Here is a 20799-nt window from a genome sequence, read left to right on the forward strand (position 1 = left end):
TACCCTGTTCTGACACTGCCACCAGAGAGAAACTATAGAGGCAGAAAAGCAGAACCACCCCTGTCCTAAGCAGCCAAGGCTACCAGTGTGAACTCTCGCAGAGGGCATACACAGTCCTGCATCTGCCAGTAACCTGCCCCCAAGCTAACACCATGAATGGCACAAACGAGTGCACAGACACTGGCAGAGGCCCTGCACCCCTGAGCTATGATCTCACCATACTGCTGCAAACAACCACATGAAGGCTGGCAGCTTGGCACCAGCCAGGGCTAGTGTGCTCCCTACCTGCCAATGCTCCAGTGACAATGGCTGCTCAGCAAAGGGTAGGGGTGTGGTGCACTCACATTTGCAGCAGTGACAGGGAAGGGTGCATGTGCACACACATGATAGTGTGTGTTAAGAAGACTTAACTAACCTAATTATATAGCACCCTGGTAAAGCCCATGAGTGTGCACCCTGACATGCTGCCACTGTCACTGTTGCTGGTACATGTGAACCAGGATGGATCCCGCTGCTACTGCCCTATGAAGTGCTTTGGCTGGCACCACCCATTAGAGTGTTGTGACCATTAGATTGTTGCGACCAGCTTGGAGCACCATGGCCCCTCCAGTGCAGCAGCTTCCTTCCTAACCTCAAGAAGCCAAAGGACAAAACCAGGGCCCAATACCAGAACCCTAGAGTTAGAGCATGAAGTTCAGGGGTCCTGAGCTGAGCCTTGGACCTCTAAAACATTCCAGAAATGAAGCCAGTTGATTGAACCCACCTTACACCACAAACAAACTCCTAACATCATCAAATAGGATAAAAGCAAAAGAAAGCCTATCCAAAGGACAGCAGCTTCAAAGACTGAAGGAACATTAGTGCACAAAGATGAGAAAAAAACAGCACAAGAACTCTGACAACTACAAAAGCCAGAGTGTCTTCTTTCCTCCATATGATCATACTAGTTCTTCAAGAAGAGTTCTTAACTCAGCTGAGATGGCTCAAATGACAGAAGGAGAATTCAGAATGTGGATAACAACAAAGATTGTTGAGATTAAGGAGAATCTTGAAACTCAAACTAAGGAAACTAAGAATCACAATAAAATGGTACAGGAGCTGACAGACAAAATAGCCAGTATAGAAAAGAATGTAACCAACCTAATAGATCAGAAACTACACTAAAATAATTTAATAATGCATTCATAAGTATGAAAAGCAGAATACAAAAAGCTGAGGAAAGAAACTCAGAGCTTGAAGACTGGCTTTTTAAAGTAAGACAGACAAGAATAGAAAGAGAGAGAGAATGAAAAGGAACAAACAAACCTCCAAGAAACATGGGATTATGTAGAGAGGCCAAATCTACAATGCATTGGCATCCCTGAAAGAGAGGGGGATAATGGAAGCAACTTGGAAAACATTTTTCAGGATATCATCTATGAAAATTTACTCAATCTAGCTAGAGAGGCCAACATTCAAAATCAGGAATGCAGAGAACCCCACAAAACACTTCACAAGAAGATCATCCTCGAGAAACATAATCATCAGAGTCTCCAAGGTCAAAATGAAAGAGAAAAATGTTAAAGGCAGCTAGAGAGAAAGGACTGGTCACCTACAAAGGGAAGCCCATCAGAATAACAGTAGATCTCTCAGCACAAAACCTACAAGCCAGAAAATATTGGGGGCCTATATTCAACATTCTTAGAAATTCCAACCAATAGTTGCATATCCAGCCAAACTAACCTTCATAAGCAAAGGAGAAATAAGATCCTTTTTAGACAAGCAAATACTGAGAGAATCTGGCACCACAAGACCTGGCTTACAAGAACCCCTAAAAGAAGCACTAAATATGGAAAGAAAGGGCTGGTTATCAGTCACTACAAAAACACACTTAAGTACACAGACCAGTGACACTATAAAGCAACCACACAAAAACCAGCATAATAACAACCTAATAACACAATGACAGCATTAAAGCCACACATGTCAATACTAACCTTGAATGCAAATGGGTTAAATATCCTAATTAAAAGGTATGGAGTGGCAACCTGGACAAAGAGGTAAGACCCAATGGTGTGCTGTCTTCAAGAGATCCATCTCACATGCAATGACATCCATAGGCCCAAAATAAAGGAGAGGAGAAAAATCTACCAAGCAAACAGAAAACAAAAATAAAAAGCAGGGATTGTGATCTTAATTTCAAACAAAACAGACTTTAAACCACCAAAGATCTAAAAAGGCAAAGAAGGGCATTACATAATGGTAAAGGGTTTAATTCAACAAGAAGACTTAACTAACCTAATTATATTAAACATACATGCATTCAACACAGGAGAACCCAGATTCATAAAGCAAGTTCTTAAAGACCTTCAAAGAGACTTAGACTCCCAAACAATAATAGTGGGAGATTTCAACACCCACTAACAGTAATAGATAGATCCTCCAGGCAGAAAATTAACAAAGATATTCAGGACCTGAACTCAATATTGAACCAAATGATCCTGACAGACATCTACAGAATGCTTCCCAAAAAAACAACAGAATATATATTCTGCCCATCACCAGTTGGCACATACTCTAAAATCAACCACACAATTGGACATAAGACATTCCTCAGCAAATACAAAAGAACCAAAATCATACCAACCACTCTCAGACCACAGCACAATAAAAATATAATTCAAGACTAAGAAAATCAATTACCACCATACAATTACATGGAAATTAAACAACTTGCACCTGAATGACATTAGGGTAAACAATGAAATTAGAGTGGAAATCAAGATGTTCTTTGAAACTACTGAGAACAAAACTACAACATACTAGAATCTCTGGGACACAGCTAAGGCAGTGTTAAGAGGGAAATTTATAGCACTAAATGCCCACATCACAAAGTTAGAAAGATCTCAATTTAAAAACTGAACATTACAACTAAAAGAACTAGAGAAGCAGGAGCAAACCAACCCCAAAGCTAGCATAAGACAAGAAATAACCAAAACCAGAACTGAACTGAAGACAGCCTTGGAGACACAAAAAATTACAACCAAAAAGGACAAAAGGAATATTACCACTGATCCTGTGGAAATACAAATAACTATCACAGACTACTATGAACACCTCTATGCACACAAACTGGAGAATCTAGAAGAAATGGATAAATTCCTGGACACAAACACCCACCCAAGACTGAACCAGGAAGAAAAGGAATTCCCAAACAGATCAATGACAAGCTTTGAAATTAAATCAGTAATAAATTGCCTACAAAACAGGAAACACCCTGGACCAGATGAATTCATAGCCAAATTCTACCCCATGTGCAAAATAGCTGGTACTATTCCTACTGAAACTATTCTAAAACATTGAGGAGAAGGGACTCCTCTCCAGCTCATTCTATGAGGCCAGCATCATCATGATACCAAAACCTGGCAGACAGAATGGAAAAGCAAAAAAAGAAAACTTCAGGCCAATATCCTTGATGAACATAAATGCAAAAATATCCAACAAAATACTAGCTTACCAAATGCAGCAGCACAATAAAAAGCTAATCCACCAAGATCAAGTAGGCTTTATCCCTGGGATGCAAGGTGGGTTCAACATACACTAAACAATAAACACGATTCATTACATAAACAGAACTAATTACAAAAGCCACATGATCATCTCAATAGATACAGAAAAGGCTTTTGATAAAATTCAACATTGCTTTATGTTAAAAACTCTGAAGAAATTAGGTATTGAAGGAACATACTCAAAATAATAAGAGCCATCTATGACAAACCCACAGCCAACATCATACTGAATGGGCAAAAGTTGGTAGCATTTCCCTTGAAAACCAGCACAAAATAAGGATGTCCTCTCTTACCACTCTTATTCAACTTAATACTGGAAGTCCTGGCCAAAGCAATCAGGCAAGAGAAAGAAATAAGGGACATCCAAATAGGAAGACAGAAACTTAATCTATCCCTACTTGCAGATGACATTATTCTATATTTAGAAAACCCTACAGTCTCAGCCCAAAGGACCTTTAAGCTGATAAACAACTTCAGCAAAGTTTCAGGATATGAAAATTACTAGTATTTCTATATAGCAACAACAACCAATCCAAGAGCCAAATCAGGAATGTGATCCCATTCACAATTGCCACAAAAGAATAAAATACCTAGGAATGCAGCTACCCAGGGAGGTGAAAGATCTCTACAAAGAGAGTTCCAAAACACCACTCAAAGAAACTGGAGATGACACAGACAAATGGAAGAACATTCCATGTTCATGGATAAGAATGAGTATCATTATAATGGCTATACTGCCCAAAGCAATTTATAGATTCAATGATCTTTCTATCAAACTACCAATGACGTTCTTCACTGAATTAGAAAAAAACTGCTTTGAAATTCATATGGAACCAAAACAGAACCCAAATACACAAGGCAATCCTAAGAAAAAAGAACAATATTGTAGACATCATGCTACCTGACTTCAAACTATACCACAAGACTACAGTAATGAAAGCAGCATGGTACTGGTATAAAAATAGACACATAGACCAATGGAACAAAATAGAGAACCGAGAAATAGGACCACTCATATACAACCATCTGATCTTTGACAAAGCTGCCAAAAACAAGCAATGGGGAAAGGACTCCACCCAATACATGGTGCTGAGATAACTGGCTAGCCATAAGCAAAAGATTTAAAGTGGACCTCTTCCTTATACCATATACAAAAATCAACTCAAGATGGAACAAAGACTTAAATGTAAAAACCGAAACTATAAAAAACCTTGGAAGACAACGTAAGTAATACCATTCTGGACATAGGAACTGGCAATGATTTCATTACAAACACACCAACAACAATTGCAACAAAACTAAAAATTGACGGATGGGATCTAATTAAACTTAAGAGCTTCTGCACAGCAAAAGAAACTATCAACAGAGTAAACAGATGACCCACAGAATGGAAGAAAATATTTTCAAACTATGCATTCGACAAAGGTCTAATATCCAGCATCTATAAGGAACTTCAATCAACAAGCAAAAAACAACCTCATTAAAAAGTGGGCAGAGGACGTGAACAGACAGAAGACATAAAAGCGGCCAACAAGCATTTGAAAAAAAGCTCAATATCACTGATCATTAGAGAAATGCAAATCAAAACCACAATGAGATACCATCTCACACCAGTCAGAATGGCTGTTAAAAAGTCAAAAAGTAACAGATTCTGGTGAGGTTGCAGAGACAGGGAATGTTTATACACTATTGGTGGGACTATAAATTAGTTCAACCGTTATGGAAAGCAGTGTGGTGATTCACTACAAAGCTAAAAACATCATTACCATTCAACCCAGCAATCCCATTACTGGGTATATACCGAAAAGAATATAAAGTAAATGTAACATGTTCCTCATAAAGACCCATGCCCACATATTTTCACTGTAGCTCTATTTACTATAGCAAAAACATGAAATCAGCCTAAATGCCCATCAATGATAGACTGGATAAAGAAAATGTGGTACATATACACCATGGAATACTATGCAGCCATAAAGAAGAATGAGATTTTGTCCTTTGCAGGAACATGAATGGAGTTAGAGGCCATTATCCTTAGCACACTAACACAGAAATGGAAAACCAAATACTGCATGTTCTCGCCTATAAGTGGGAGCTAAATGATGAGAGCACATGGACACAAAGAGGGGAACAACAGACACTGAGGCTGACCTGAGAGTGAAGGGTGGGAGGAGGAAGAAGAGCAGAAAAAATAACTATTAAATATTAAGCTTAGTATCTGGATAATGAAATAATCTCTACAACACATCCCCATGGCATGAGTTTTGATATATAAAAAACCTGCACACATACTCCTTAGCCTAAAATAAAAGTTAAAAAAAGATTTTCTATCATATGGTCTAATTGTGTGCATGTTTTTAATAGAGGACAGGTTGTTTGCTAGTTAAAGTATCTGTGCTTGAGATTGGAGCTCCAGACTGTAGCGACACCCTTCCATTTAGCCAATTACTCTGGGCCCTTTGACTCAGTTTTCAGTTTGGTTGGTGATGGGCAAGTCAGTGAGGTTTTGGGGCTATAGGGTTTGCATTAGCCAAACTCAGTGGCATATAGGCCTCAGTAGTTGTCATGTTTGGTTGAAACAATAGCTTACTTGGAGGGTTTGGGTCTTTTGATTACCAAAAGCACTGAAACCAGTATTAACAAGACCAACAGTCAACAAAATGATGTGCAGCTGCCCTTGAAAGTCTTTTGTTGTCTGATTTTAATTTTTTCAGCATGTTTTATCACCAAGGAGGGGTTGTCTGGTTTTATAATTATAGGATATGGTTAATTTTATTACTATCTCCAGATGTGATTTTTATTTACTAACTAGAGTTTTCTATATCCCTTCTTGGCAATGCACACTGTGAAAATGACCTTGGAAACACTGTGAGAATTCCCCTGAAGGGAAACAGACAAAGAGCCCAGATTAATTACCTCTTATGACCCAAATATTAAGGAAAGTTTTTTGGGTGGTGGACATTTAGGCATAAATGGGTCCCCTACCAGATGGGTAGGTACCTGGCCCTTGGGGCAATCTATGATTAATAGGCCCCAGGAGAGTATATGTCTTCCAGCTGACTTCCAGCCTTTATGGGATGTGGACAGGATCAAAAATCCCTAAAGACAGAGGTGGGGAAGACATTATTAAAGGGTCTCAGGTATAATGAGTCATCATATACTAGGATATGAGACATAGCCCCATTAAATATAGGAAAGGGTAATTTAAAACTTTTTAAAAAACTGGTATGAGGTATAAATTGGCTAAGGAGACTTGAATTACGGAAGATTATGAGGCAAGATAGACCCATTTAAGAGTTTATTTGCCAGAGAGAACTTTTTAAAAGTTGTTTAAGGAAACCATTGTGTCTCTCAATTAAACAGACTGTCTGGGGAGATAATGGCCATGGATATGACAGCCCAGATAAAGGAAGTGGTTGAGATTTGGCCTCATTCGGGTGCTCAAGACGGGAACTTTCTTGCCTATAGCCAACCAGGACCTCTAAACTGAGTCAAGACAGCATTAAAAACAGCAATAACAACTATATTAACAGTTCTCAGAATGAACTAGCCCTAGTGACACCTTGATCTCAGACTTCTAGCCTCCAGAGCAGTGAAACAATACATTTCTGTTGCTTAAGCCATTTAGTTTGGTAGTTCTCTTTATTACAGTAGCCCTAGCAAACTAATACACTTCCAAACTAGCAATGCCATTTTTCATGCCCATTAGTTGCAGAGGGCAGATTTTACCACACTGTCACCATATCTCCCACCCCAGTTCTCCAAATTTCTGACTACAGCTATGATTATCCTCATTTTAAGTGGTAAACAGCCCTTGTGGTTACTGCTAACATGTTAGTCACCACCATTCCATTAATAGAGCATAGTTCATTTGTATGGTCATTATGATGCTCTAAAATTTTCTGATAATATATATTTTTCAAAAGATAATGTGTTTAATCTTTTCTCAGACCTTGAGAATATTACCAAAGGTTATTCCAAATTATTTTTCATCATATAATTTTAAATGATATACAACTTACAACACAGCCATCAAAATATACACAAGTTTCTCATTCTTCTGTACTATTTACTCAAATTTTCCAGTAAAATTGAAATAAGCTGCTACACCATAACTTTGATAACAACATGGAAAACGAAAGATTTTATTATGTCATTTGTCAGTTTCCCTAACGATTATTCTTTTTTCTCTCTTTCTCTTAAATGTTACAAGTCACTAAAATGCATTTATTAACCACATAGAAAAATCATTTGACAAAATTCAACACCAATTTTCTTATTCTGCCCAGGCTGCCATAAAATACCAGAAACTGTGTGGTTTAAACAACAGAAAGTGATTTCTCACAGTTCTACAGGCCAGAAGATCAATATCAAGGTGCCACCAGGGTTGTTTTCTGGTGAGGTTTCTCTTCCTGGCTTATGCAGAGAGAGGGTGATCTCTAATGCTTCTTCCTTTTCTTATAAGAAAACCAGTCCTACAGAATTAGAGTTTCACCTTTATAACCTCATTTAATCTTAATTACTTCCTTAAAAGCTTTATCTCCCAAAATGGTTATGTTTGGGATTCAAGCTTTAACATATGGATTTTAAGAGGACACAATTCAGTCCATAACACCAATTCATAATGAAAACTCCCAGAAAAATAGGAATAGAAAGGGAACATCTCCAACTTGATAAAGAGCACCTGTAAAACCTATAGATGACATTGTACTTAATGATGAAAAACTGAATGCTTTTCCCTTAAATGGTGAACAGGGCAAGCATGTCAGGTCTCACAACTCTTATTCAATGAAGTATTGAAGGTTCTAGCTAGTGCAATAAAGTAATAAAGGAAATAAAAGACATACCAGTGAGAAAAAAAGAAATAAAATTGTTCCCACTTGGAGATTACATGATGGAAATGTTGTCAGGAAGTGTGGGGGTGCTCGGTTCTTGTTTTACTTCAGAGAAAGAATTCAGCCAAGAGACAATTCAGCAAAGAGAGCAGAGAGTTTACTGAAGGTAAATAAAGTACACTCCAAGGAAAAAGTGGGCTGGTCTGGCTGGAAAACAGCAGCAGTAGCAGCAAAGTTTAAGTAGTAATAGAGTTTATTTAAAGAGGCAGTACACCCTGAAAGATGAGGCAGAGCAGGCTGCTGAAAAGAGAATTGAGTCATCAGCCCCTAGACTTCTGCATTGTGGTTTTTATTATGTTATACTCTTGCTTAAAGTTCCTCCTCTGTCTCAAGTCTCCACTTTTGTCTTTATCCAGTTTTCCATTTCTGTGTTAAGTCTCCACTTTGCCTCCATCCCTCAATGCTGAGATCCTACCCCAGGTTTGTGGGATTCCCCCTTGCAGTCAGTGGATGCACATGTGCAGGACTGATAATCAATACAAATCCTACCTAACGGTCCATTGCTCATGACTGCGGCTCAGGAAGGTCGTAGTGTGGTTAAATCTGAACTTACTGCATCTGCATATCTCTTAGGAATTTCCCCTTTGTGCTTTTTTTCTTCTTATTAGCAGGGAGCTAGCTATATTCTGACAGTTTAACAGCAGAATGAGCAATTACTGGGTGTCTTAAGAGGCATTTCTTTCTGCATAGGTATCTCTCCTCCTTTCTACTCACATTTGACTAATTGCCCACCCATTCCAACATTAGAGATGTTATTAGTATGCAGATTTGCAGTGATCCCTGGGTGGGTGAGGCTTCCTAGATCTCCCTTTCTCACAGGCTCCCTCTCCTGCTATGTGCCTACTCTAACAGAAATGTTTTCTATCTTAACTGTGTCAATGTCAGTATCTCGATTGTGTTATTGTTCTAAAGTTTTGCAAAATGTTAGCATTGGAGGAAACTGAATTAAGGGTACGTAGGCTCTCTCTATATTACTTCTTATAATTACCTGTGACCCTACAATCATCTCAAAATAAAAAGTTTACTTTGAAAAATTAAAGTTAAAAACAAATTCCGTTATCTGTCACTTGTAAGTGTTCATAAAGATTCTTTTTCCAATAAAAAAAAAATTAACTAAGAATGGTGGTGTATGCCTGCAGTCCCAGCTACTCAGGAGACTGAGGTGGGAAGATCACCTGAGCCCAGAAGTTTAAGGCTGCAGTGAGCTATCATCACACCACTGCACACTAGCCTAAACAACAGAGTGAGACTCTGTCTCTTAAAGAATAAGATTATTTTTCCACCCTAGATGTTACAAACAACTAAGGTGTATTTTTATTGCAGAAAATACATGTAGCAGAAACTTTACTATTTTACTCATTTTAAATTGTACAATTCACTGACATTTCATACATTCACAATGCTGTGCAACCATCACCACTACCAAGTTCCAGAAGATTTTCATCAAGAAAAAGAAAACTTGTACCCATTAGACAGTCACTCCCCATTCCTCCTAACCCAGGCCTTCATAAACAGGAATCTGCTTTCAATCACTATGGATTCTCCTATTCTGGGTATTTCACACAAGTGGAATCATATACCACTTAGCCTTTCTGTCTGGTTTCTTTCACATGGCATAATGTTTTAAAGGTTCATCCATGTCGTAGTATCAGTATTTCATCCCTCTTCATGTTTGAATAATAGTCAGTTGTATGAATATGTCACATTTTGTTTATACCTGTATCACCTGATGGATTTTGGGGTTGTTTCTGACTTTGGCTATTGTAAATAGTGCTGCTATGAACATTAGTGTGCAAGTTGTTGTTTGAACATCTATTTTCAATTATTTTGACCATATAGTGAAATTGCTATACCACGTTGTAATTCCATATTTAATTTATTGAAACTGTGGTTCACAGTGGCTTCATCATTGTACACTCCCACCAGCAATATATGAGGTTTCCAATTTCTTCACATCCTTGCCAATACTTTTTATTTTTCAATTTAAAATTATTATTATTGGAGGGCGCGGTGGCTCATGCCTGTAATCCCAGCACTTTGGTAGGCCGAGGCAGGTGGATCACCAAAGGCTGGGAGTTTGAGACCAGCCTGACCAACATGGAGAAACCCCGTCTCTACTAAAAATACAAAATTAGCTCAGTGTGGTGGCACATGCCTGTTACCACAGCTACTTAGGAGGCTGAGGCAGGAGAATCACTTGAACCCAGGAGGCAGAGGTTGCAGTGAGGCGAGATGGTGCCGTTGCACTCCAGCCTGGGCAACAAGAGTGAAATTTTGTCTCAAAAAAAAAAAAAAAAAATATATATATATATATATATATACACACACACACACACACACACACACATAATTATTATGGCAACCCTGGTTGGTGTGAAGTTGTATTTCATCGTGGTTTTGACTTGCATTTCCCTAATGACTAATGACAATGACCATCTTATGCTTTTTGGCCATTTCTATGTCTTCTTTGGAAAAATGTCTATTCAAATCTTTTACCTATTTAACTAGATTGTTTGGTTTTGGTTTTGAATAGTATCAGTTCTTCATATATTCTGGACACTAGAACATTATTAGATATATAATTTGCAAATATATTTTCACATTATATGTGTTGTCTTACACTCTCTTGATGTTCACAATTTGATGTACAAATGCTTTAATTTTGATAAAGTCTATTTCTTTATGTTTTCTTTAGATGTGATATAGTTTGGATATTTGTCCCTGCTCACATTTCATGTTGAAATGTAACCCTCAGTGTTGGAAATGGGGCCTGGAGGGAGGTGTTTGAATCGTAGGAGCAGATCCCTTATGAATGCCTTGGGCCTCTGTTTGATGATAAGTGATCTCTCACTGTGAGTACACATGAGATCTGGTCATTTAAAAGTGTGTAGCACCTCCCCGCTCCACTCTCTCTTGCTTGCTCCTGCTTTTGCCATGTGAAGTGTCTGCTCCTGCTTCACCTTCTGCCATAATAAAAGCTCCCTGGGGCCTCCCCAGAAGCTGAGCAGATGCCAGCACCACACCTCCTTTACAGCCTGCAGAGCCATGAGTCAATTAAACCTCTTTATTTATAAATTACCCAGTCTCTGGTATTTCTGCATAGTAAAGCAAGAATGGCCTAATACTTTGATGCACAAATGGTTTAATTTTGATAAGCCCATTTCATTATGTTTTCTTTGGATGCTTGTGCTTTCGGTGTCATCTAAAAATCACTGCCAAATCCAGAAAAGAGTAGATGTTTCCTTCTAAGAATTTTACAGTTTTAATTCTCATACTTAAGTCTTTAGTTCATTTTACATTAATTTTTGTAAATGGTGTGAGGTAAGAATCTAACTTCCTTCCTTCACATACAGTGATCCATTTGTGCCAGCAGCACTTGTTGAAGAGATTATTCTTCATATAGTCCTATTTTTAGTTTTTTGAGAAATCTCTGTACTGTTGTCCATAATAGCTGTATTAATTTACATTCCCACCAGCCGTGTATAAGAGTTTCACTTCTGGCTGGGCATGGTGGCTCACGCCTGTACTCCCAGCACTTTGGGAGTCCGAGGCAGATGGATCACTTAAGGTCGGAGTTTGAGACTAGCCTGGCCAACATGGTGAAACCCCATCTCTACCAAAAATACAAAAATTAACCAGGTGTAGTGGTGGGTGCCTCTAATCCCAGCTATTTGGGAGGCTGAGGCAGGAGAATTGCTCGAACCTGGGAGGCGGAGGTTGCAGTGAGCCAAGATTGCACCAGCCTGGGCAACAGAGCGAGACTCCATCTCAAAAAAGAAAAAAAAAAAAAAGAGTTTCACTTTCTCCTCATCTTCACCAACATCTGTTATTTTTTGTCTTTTTGATAACAGCCATTCTAACTGGGGTAAGATAATATGTCACTGTGATTTTGATTGGCATTTCTCCAATGATTAGTGATGTTAAACATTTTTTATATGCCTATTGGCCATTTGTAAATCTTGTTTTCAGATACAAGCATTCAGATTCTTTACCCACTATTTAATGGGATTCTTTGTTTTTTTGCTCTTGTCTGAGTTCCTTGTATATTCTGAATATTAGTCCCTTGTCAAATGGATATTTTGCAAATATTTTCTCCCATTCCATAGGTTGTCTTCATTCTGTTGATTGTTCCCTTTGCTATGTAGAAGCTTTTTAGATTAAGATAGTCCCATTTTTCTACTTTTGTTTTTGTTACTTGTGCTTTTGAGGTCTTAGCCATAAAATCTTTGCCTAGACCAATGTCCTGGAGTGTTGCCTCTATGTTTTCTTCTAGTAATTTTATAGTTTCAGGTCTTATGTACAACTTCAATTTCAATCTATTTTGAGTTGATGTTTTTAAATGATGAGAGCTAGGAACCTAGCTTCACTACCAGTTTTCCTAGCACCACTGATTAAAGAGAATGTCTTTTCCCCAGTGTATGTTCTTGACATCTTTGTCAGTTGGCTGTAAATATGTGTATTTATATCTGGGTTCCTTAATCTATTCCAATTGGTATATGTGTCTGTTTTCACACCAATAACATGCTGCTTTGGTTACTATGGGCTAGTAATAGATTTTCAAGTCTGGTAGAGTGATGCCTTCAGCTGTGTTCTTTTTACTCAGGATTGCCTTGACTCTTCAGGCTCTTTTTTGGTCCATACAATTTTAGGATTGTTTCTATTTCTGTGAAAAATGTCATTGGTATTTTGAGAGATATTGCATTGAATCTGTAGATTTTTGGGGGTAATATGGTCATTTTAACAACATTAAATATTTCAGTCTATGAGCGTACGATGTCTTTTTATTTGTTCCCTCTTCAATTGTTTTTCATCAGTGTTTTGTACTTTTTCTTGTAAAGGTCTTTTACTTCCTTGGCTAAATTTATTCTTAGGGTTTTTTGGTACAGATTTTAAATGAGATCGTTTTATTGGTTTCCTTTTTAGCTAGTTTGTTATTGATATATAGAAATGCTACTGATTTTTGTATGTTGATTTTGTATCTTGCAACTCTACTGAATTTATCAGATCTAAGAGGTTTTTGGTGGAGTCTTCAGGTTTTTCTAGATACAACGTCATGTCCTCTGCAAAGAGGAACAATTTAAATTCCTCTTTATCAATTTGGGTACTTTTCATTTCTTTCTGTTGCCTGGCTGCTCTGGCTAGGAATTCTAATACTAGACTGAATAAGAGTGGTGAAAATGGGCATTCTTATTTCAACTCTTTGAGAAAAAGCTTTCAGCTTTTTCCCATTCAGTGTGATATTAGCTGGAGGTTTGTCATCTATGGCATTTATTATATTGAGTATATTCTTTCTTTGCCTAGTTTGTTGAGTTTTTATCATGAAGAGATGCTGAATTTTATCAAATGATTTTTCTGCATCTATTGAAATGATCATGAAGTTTTAGTCCTTCATTCTGTTGATGTGATGTATTACACTTATTGATTTGCATATATTGAACCATTCATGCATTCCTGGGATAAATCCCACTAGATAAATCCCATGTGATCATAGTGTATTATCTTTGTATTGTTGGATTTAGTTTGCTAGTATTTTGTTGAGAATTTTTGGGTCTATGTTGATCAGTGATATTGGCCTGTAGTTTTCTCTTTTTGATTTGTCCTTGTATAGTTTTGGTATTAGGGCAGTTCTGGCATCATAAAATGACTTAGGAAGAATTCCCTCACCTTCAATTTTTTGAAATAGTTTGGTAAGAATCGGTGTTAATTATTCCTTATAAGTTTGGTAACATTCAGCAGTAAAGCCATATAGTCCTGGGTTGTTGTTTTTTTTTTTCTATGAAACTTTTTATTACTGATCCAATCTCATTACTCATTATTGAGAACTTCAGGTTTTATATTTCTTTCTGATCCAATCTTGGTAGGATGTATGTGTTCAGGAATTCATTTATTTCCTCTAGGTAACCCAGTTCGTTAGCATATAGTTGTTCATAATACTCTCTGCTTATGTTTTGTATTTCTGTGGTATCAGTTATAACATCTCGTTTTCTGTTCTTAATTTTGTTTATTTGGGTCTTCTCTCTTTTTTTCATGGTTAGTATAACTAGCAGTTTATCAGCTTTCTTTCTCTATTTAAGAAACAACTTTTCACTTCATTCGTCATTTATATTTTTTGAGTCTCCATTTCATTCAGTTCTGCTTTGATCTTTATTATTTCCTTTCTTCTACTAATTTTGGCTTTGGCTTAGTATTGCTTTTCTAGTTCCTTGTGGTGTATCATTAAGTTGCTTATTTGAAATCTTTGTACTGTTTTTTACATTTGAGGGTTTTTTATTGAGGTAAAATATACATAAAAATTTTATCATCTTTACCATGTTTTTGATTTTTAATTTTTGTGAGCACATAGGAGGTGTATATATTATGGGGTATAGGGATATTTTGATATCGGCATACAATGTGTAACCATCACATCGGGGTAAGTGGGGTATCCATCAGCTCAAGAATTATTCTGTGTGTTACAAACAATCTAATTATACTCTTGTAGTTACTTTCAATTAAGTTACATCTTATTCATTCTTTCTAATTATATTTTTGTACCCATTAACTATCCCCACTTCCCTTCCACCTCCCCCCACACTACCCTTGCCAGCCTGTAGTAACCACTATTCTACTCTCTATCATCTTGAGTTCAGTTATTTTAATTTTTAGCTCCAACAAATAAGTGAGAACTTGAAAAGTTTGTCTTTCTGTGCCTGTCTTATTTCACTTAACACAATGGCCTCCAGTTCCATCCATGTTGTTGCAAATGACAGGATATCATTTTTGGTGGTTGAATAGTATTCCATTGTTTATACATTCCACAATTTCTTTATTCATTTATCTGTTGACAGATGCTTAGGTTGCTTTCCAAATCTTGACTATTGTGAATAGTGCTTCAATAAACGTGGGAGTGCAGGTATCTCTTTGATATACTGACTTCCCTTTTTTAGGGTATATATCTAGCGGTGGGATGATTTTTAGCTTTATTCCATTATGATTACAGAAGATAATTCTTACAATTTTAATCTTTTTAAATGTATAGAGGCTTGTTTAGTCTATTCTGGAGAATGTACCATGTGCACTTAAGAATAATGTGTGTTCTGTTGTTTTGGGGTGAAGGGTTCTGCATGCATCTGTTAGGTCTAGTTGGGTTATAGTGTTATTTGAGTCATTTATATATAGATAGATAATCTGTCTAGTTGTTTTACCTCATTATTGGAAGTGGGACATTAGGCCAGGTGTGGTGGCTCACGCTTATAATCCCAGCACTTTCAGAGGCTGAGGCGGGTGGATCACCTGAGATCAGGAGTTCAAGACCATAGTGAAACCCCAACTCTACTAAAAATACAAAAATTAGCCAGGCATGGTGGCACACGCCTGTAATTCCAGCTACTCAGGCAGCTGAGGCAGGAGAATCTCTTAAACCGGGGAGGCGAAGGTTACAGTGAGCCGAGATTGCACCACTGCACTCCAGCCTGGGTGACAGAACATGATTCCACCTCAAAAAGAAAAAAAGAAAGTAGGACATTGAAGTCTTTAACTATTACCATAGAACTATTGATTTCTACTTTCATTTCTGGCCATTTTTGCTTCATATATTTTGATGATCTCTAGTTAGTTGTGTATATTATCATTATATCATCTGTTATATCCTCCAGATTGACTCTTTATCAATATGTAATGTACTTTTGTATTTTGTAATAATTTTTACTTAAAGTTTATTTTGTCTGATATTGGTGTAGCCAACTTTGTGCTCTTTTGGTTTCTATTTACATGAATATCATTTCCCATCCTTTTACTTTCAACCTATGTGTCTTTAGATCTAAAGTTAGTCTCTCATAGGCAGTATATTGGTGAATCATTTTTGTATTTCCCCCATTATGCTAATCTTTGCCTTTTAATTGAAAGTTTAATCCATTTACATATAACACAATTACTGATAAAGAAGGACTAAACATTTTACCATTTATTTTCTCTATGTCATTCATCTTTTTGTTCCTCAGTTCCTTATTAGTGCCTTCTTTTTTATTTAATTTTTCTAGTATAACATTTGGTTTTTGTCTCATTTCTGTTTGGTATATATTTTGGTTATCTTCTTTGTGGTTATGCTAGAGATTATAATTCAATCTATAAATTTATAACCATCTAGTTTAAAAAAAACTCTACTCTTGTATGACTTGAGCCTTTGGTGCTTTTCTCTTTAATTGCTATTGTCACAAATTACATCTTTATATATGTGTGCCTATTTACCACAGATTCATAGTTGTTGTCTTATGAATTTGTCTTTTAAATCATATAGGGAGAATTACAAACTAAAATAAAATAATACTGTCTTTTATATTCACCTATGTAGCTACATTTATTGGTGTTCCTTGTTTCTTCATATGGCTATGAGTTACTGTCTAGTGTTCTTTTATTTTAGTCTAAAGGATTTCCTTCAACATATCTTATAGGGCAAGTTTACAGAGAATAAACTCCCTTAGCTTTTATTTGGAAGTGTCTTGGTTTCTTCTTCCTTTTTGAAGGATACTTTTGCCAGATTGGAGATTATTGTTTACAATTTTTTCAACACTCTAAATATGTCATCCCACTACCTTCTGGGCTCTAAGGCTTCTGACAAGTAATTGACCAATACTCTTATTAAAGAGCCCATGTATATGATGAGTCACTTCTTGCTGCTCTCAAAATTCTCTTTGGCTTTGGCTTTTGACAGTTTGATTGTAAAGTGTGGATCTCTTTGAGTTTATCCTACTTAAAGTTCATTCAACTCTTGGGTATGTAGATTAATGCCTTTCATCCAACGGGATTTTTCTTTCTTTTTTTTTTTCTTCATTGTTTTTGAGATGGACTCTTGCTGTGTCACCCAGGCTGGAGTGCAACGGAGTGATCCCGGTTCACTGCAACCTCCACCTCCTGAGTTCAAGCAATTCTCCTGCCTCAGCCTCCTGAGCAGCTGGGATTACAGGTGCATGCCACCATGCCCATCTAATTTTTTGAATTTTTAGTAGAGATGGGATTTTACCATGCTGGCCAGGCTGTTCTCAAACTCCTGCCCTCATGATCCACCCACCTTGGCCTCCCAAAGTGCTGGGATTACAGGTGTGAGCCACCGTGCCTGGCCTAACTTAGGGATTTTTCAACTATTCTTTCTTCAAATATTCTTTCTGCTTTCTCCCTCTCCTCACATCCTTGGACTCTCATTATACACAGTAGTATACTTGATAGTGTTTCACAAGCCTCTCTAATCATTTTACTTTATTCTTTTTTCTTTCTTGTCTTCAGACTGGATAATCTCATTGATCTGTCTCAAGGTAGCTGTTTTTTTCCTTCTTACTGTTCAAATCTCCTGTTGAAACCCTATAGTAAATTTTTTTATTTCAGTTTTTGTATTTCTCAGCTCCATAATTTCCACTCACTTTCTTTCTTACATTTTAATCTCTTTGTTGGTATTCTCTATTTGATAAGATTGTATTTTGGTTTTCTTTAGTTCTTTCCAAATGGTTTTCCTTAGCTTTTGAGCTGGGGTGTGGCGGTTGGTAGCCAGTTATGTTAAAATATGGTCAATAGATTCCAAATTTTTCTCCCATTCTGTAGGTTGCCTGTACACTCAGATGATAGTTTCTTTTGCTGTGCAGAAGCTCTTTAGTTTAATTAGATCCCATTTGTCAATTTTGGCTTTGGTTGCCATTGCTTTTGTTGTTTTAATCACGAAGCCTTTACCCATTCCTATGTCCTGAATGGTATTGCCTAGGTTTTCTTCTAGGGTTTTTGTGGTTTTAGGTGTTACATTTAAGTCTTTAATCCATCTTGAGTTAATTTTTGTAAAACGTGTAAGGAAGGGGCCCAGTTTCAGTTTTCTGCATATGGCTAGCCAGTTTTCCCAACGCCATTTATTAAATAGGGAATCCTTTCCCCATTGGTTGTTTTTGTCATATTTGTCAAAGATCAGATGGTTGTAGATGTGTGGCATTATTTATGAGGCCTCTGTTCTGTTCCATTGGTCTATATATCTGTTTTGGTACCAGTACCATCTGTTTTGGTTACTGTAGCCTTGTAGTATAGTTTGAAGTCAGGTAGCACGATGGCTCCAGCTTTGTTCTTTTTGCTTAGTATTGTCTTGGCTGCACAGGCTCTTTTTTGGTTCCATATGAAATTTAAAGCAGTTTTTTCTAATTGCATGAGAAAGACAGTGGTAGCTTAATGGGGATAGCATTGAATCTATAAATTACTTAGGGCAGTATGGCCATTTTCACAATATTGATTCTTCGTATCCATGAGCATAGAATGTTTTCCCATTTGTTTGTGTCCGCTCTGATTTCCTTGAACTGTAGTTTGTAGTTCTCCTTGAAGAGGTCCTTCACATCCATCTGACAAAGGGCTAATATCCAGAATCTACAAGGGACTTAAATAAATTTACAAGAAAAAAACAAACAACTCCATCAAAAAGTGGGCAAAGAATACGAACAGACACATATCTACAAAAGAAGACATTTATGTGGCCATACAAACATGAAGAAAAAGCTCATATGCTTTGCACTAATCACTAGATGAAGATGCAAATCAAAACTAAAATGCAGATACCATCTGCATGCCAAGTTATAATGGCCGTCAATTAAAGTCAGGATAACAGACAGATGCTGGCAGATGGATACCGTGGAGATAATAGGAATGCTTTTACAATGTTGGTAGGAGTGTCAAATTAGTTGCAGGGACCATTGTGGAAGATAGCGTGGAAACCATGATTCCTCGAGCGATCTAGACACAAGGACAGAAATACCATCTGATCCCATGCAGTCACTCATTACTGGGTAGTATGACCCAAAGAGATTATAAATGCATTCTACTAGGTAGAAGACACATGCACACACCAGGGCCTGTTGTGGGGAGGGATAGCTTTAGGAGAAATACCTAATGTTGATGACTGGTTGGTGGGTGCAGCAAACCACCATGGCACATGTATACCTATGTAACAAACCTGCACATTCTGCACATGTGTCCCAGAACTTAAAGTATATTTTTAAAAAAATGCTGTGTTACTCTCTTGCTAAAGTTTAGCAGCTTTTCTCTTTATTAAGCATTCCCTTGGTGTTGTGAGTTTTTAAAATTTGATTTCAGAGCTCCAGAAAAGTTCATTCTGGCACTTTTTGCCAGATTAATTCTTGCTTTAGTGGAAGAACAGAGCGTTGGAATGCACTACTCTCTCATTTTTTATTGGTGTCACTGAATATATTTGCTTTTAAATGGTGTCTGACCATTTCTATGTGACAGTTTATAATTACTCTTTGCAGTTTCTGAACACTTGGAACCTTGTTCTCAAAAGTCATACATTTTCATTTCCATTACAGATAACCTAGTTCCTGTATGCCAAAATGTGTTTACTTGCACGGCCACTCTTAGAGCTCTTACAGGCTTTCACTGAATAGAACTTCATCTGCTTCTGCTTGAACATGTCAGGGCCTACAAGAACACCATCTACAACTAGTTTGCTTCACCAATCCCAAGTGCTCCGGGTAGCCATTTCCCCACTTCTCCTCCATCTATCTCTCAAAAATGAACATTTAACACTGAAATGACTACCCAAAAAAATTACCTGTTCAGACTGATGTTATCACAGACATTTCAACCATAATACAAATATTTTATTTAATAGCTTTAATTGAGCAACTGCAAATATAACCAATATACACAAACTGACATTAGGTTTTCACAATGTGGTCAGTTGTGGTTGTTTTAAGCATCATAGCTTATAATACACTGTCCTTTGTTTATGTCTCATCTGAACCACAGGCAAGGTGGTTTGAATGCTACAGCTTCTGTACTTGCTCTAACATTTTGGAAATATATTGTTTCATAATTGATCTCCAAATAGATTTTTTTTTTCCTTCCATCTTCTATTTTAGGTTCAGTGGGTACAAATACAAGTTTGTTATATTGGAAATTGTATGTTGCTGGAGTTTGGTGTACAAATTATTTTATCACCCATGTAGAGAGCATAGCAACCAATAGGTTGTTTATCCAGTCTCACCCTCCTCTCGCTTTTCGTCCTCAAGTAGGCCTCAGTGTCCATTGTTCCCTTCTTTGTGTCCATGTGTATACAATGCGTAGGTCCCATTTATAAGTGAGAACATTAAGTATTTGACTTTCTGTGCCTGCGTTAATTTACTTAAGATAATGGCCTCCTAAGCTCCATCCGTGTTGCCGCAAAGAATATGATTTCATTCTGTTTTATGGCTGCATAGTGTTTACTGATGTATATGTGCCACATTTTCTTCATCTAGTCCACCACTGATGGGCACCTCTGCTCATTCCATGTCTTTGCTATAGTCAATAGTGCTGCGATGAACATACATGTAAATTTTTGGTAAAACAGTTTCATTCCT

This window comes from Papio anubis, chromosome 2 (assembly GCF_008728515.1).
Source record: "Papio anubis isolate 15944 chromosome 2, Panubis1.0, whole genome shotgun sequence".
Lineage (NCBI taxonomy): Eukaryota > Metazoa > Chordata > Mammalia > Primates > Cercopithecidae > Papio > Papio anubis.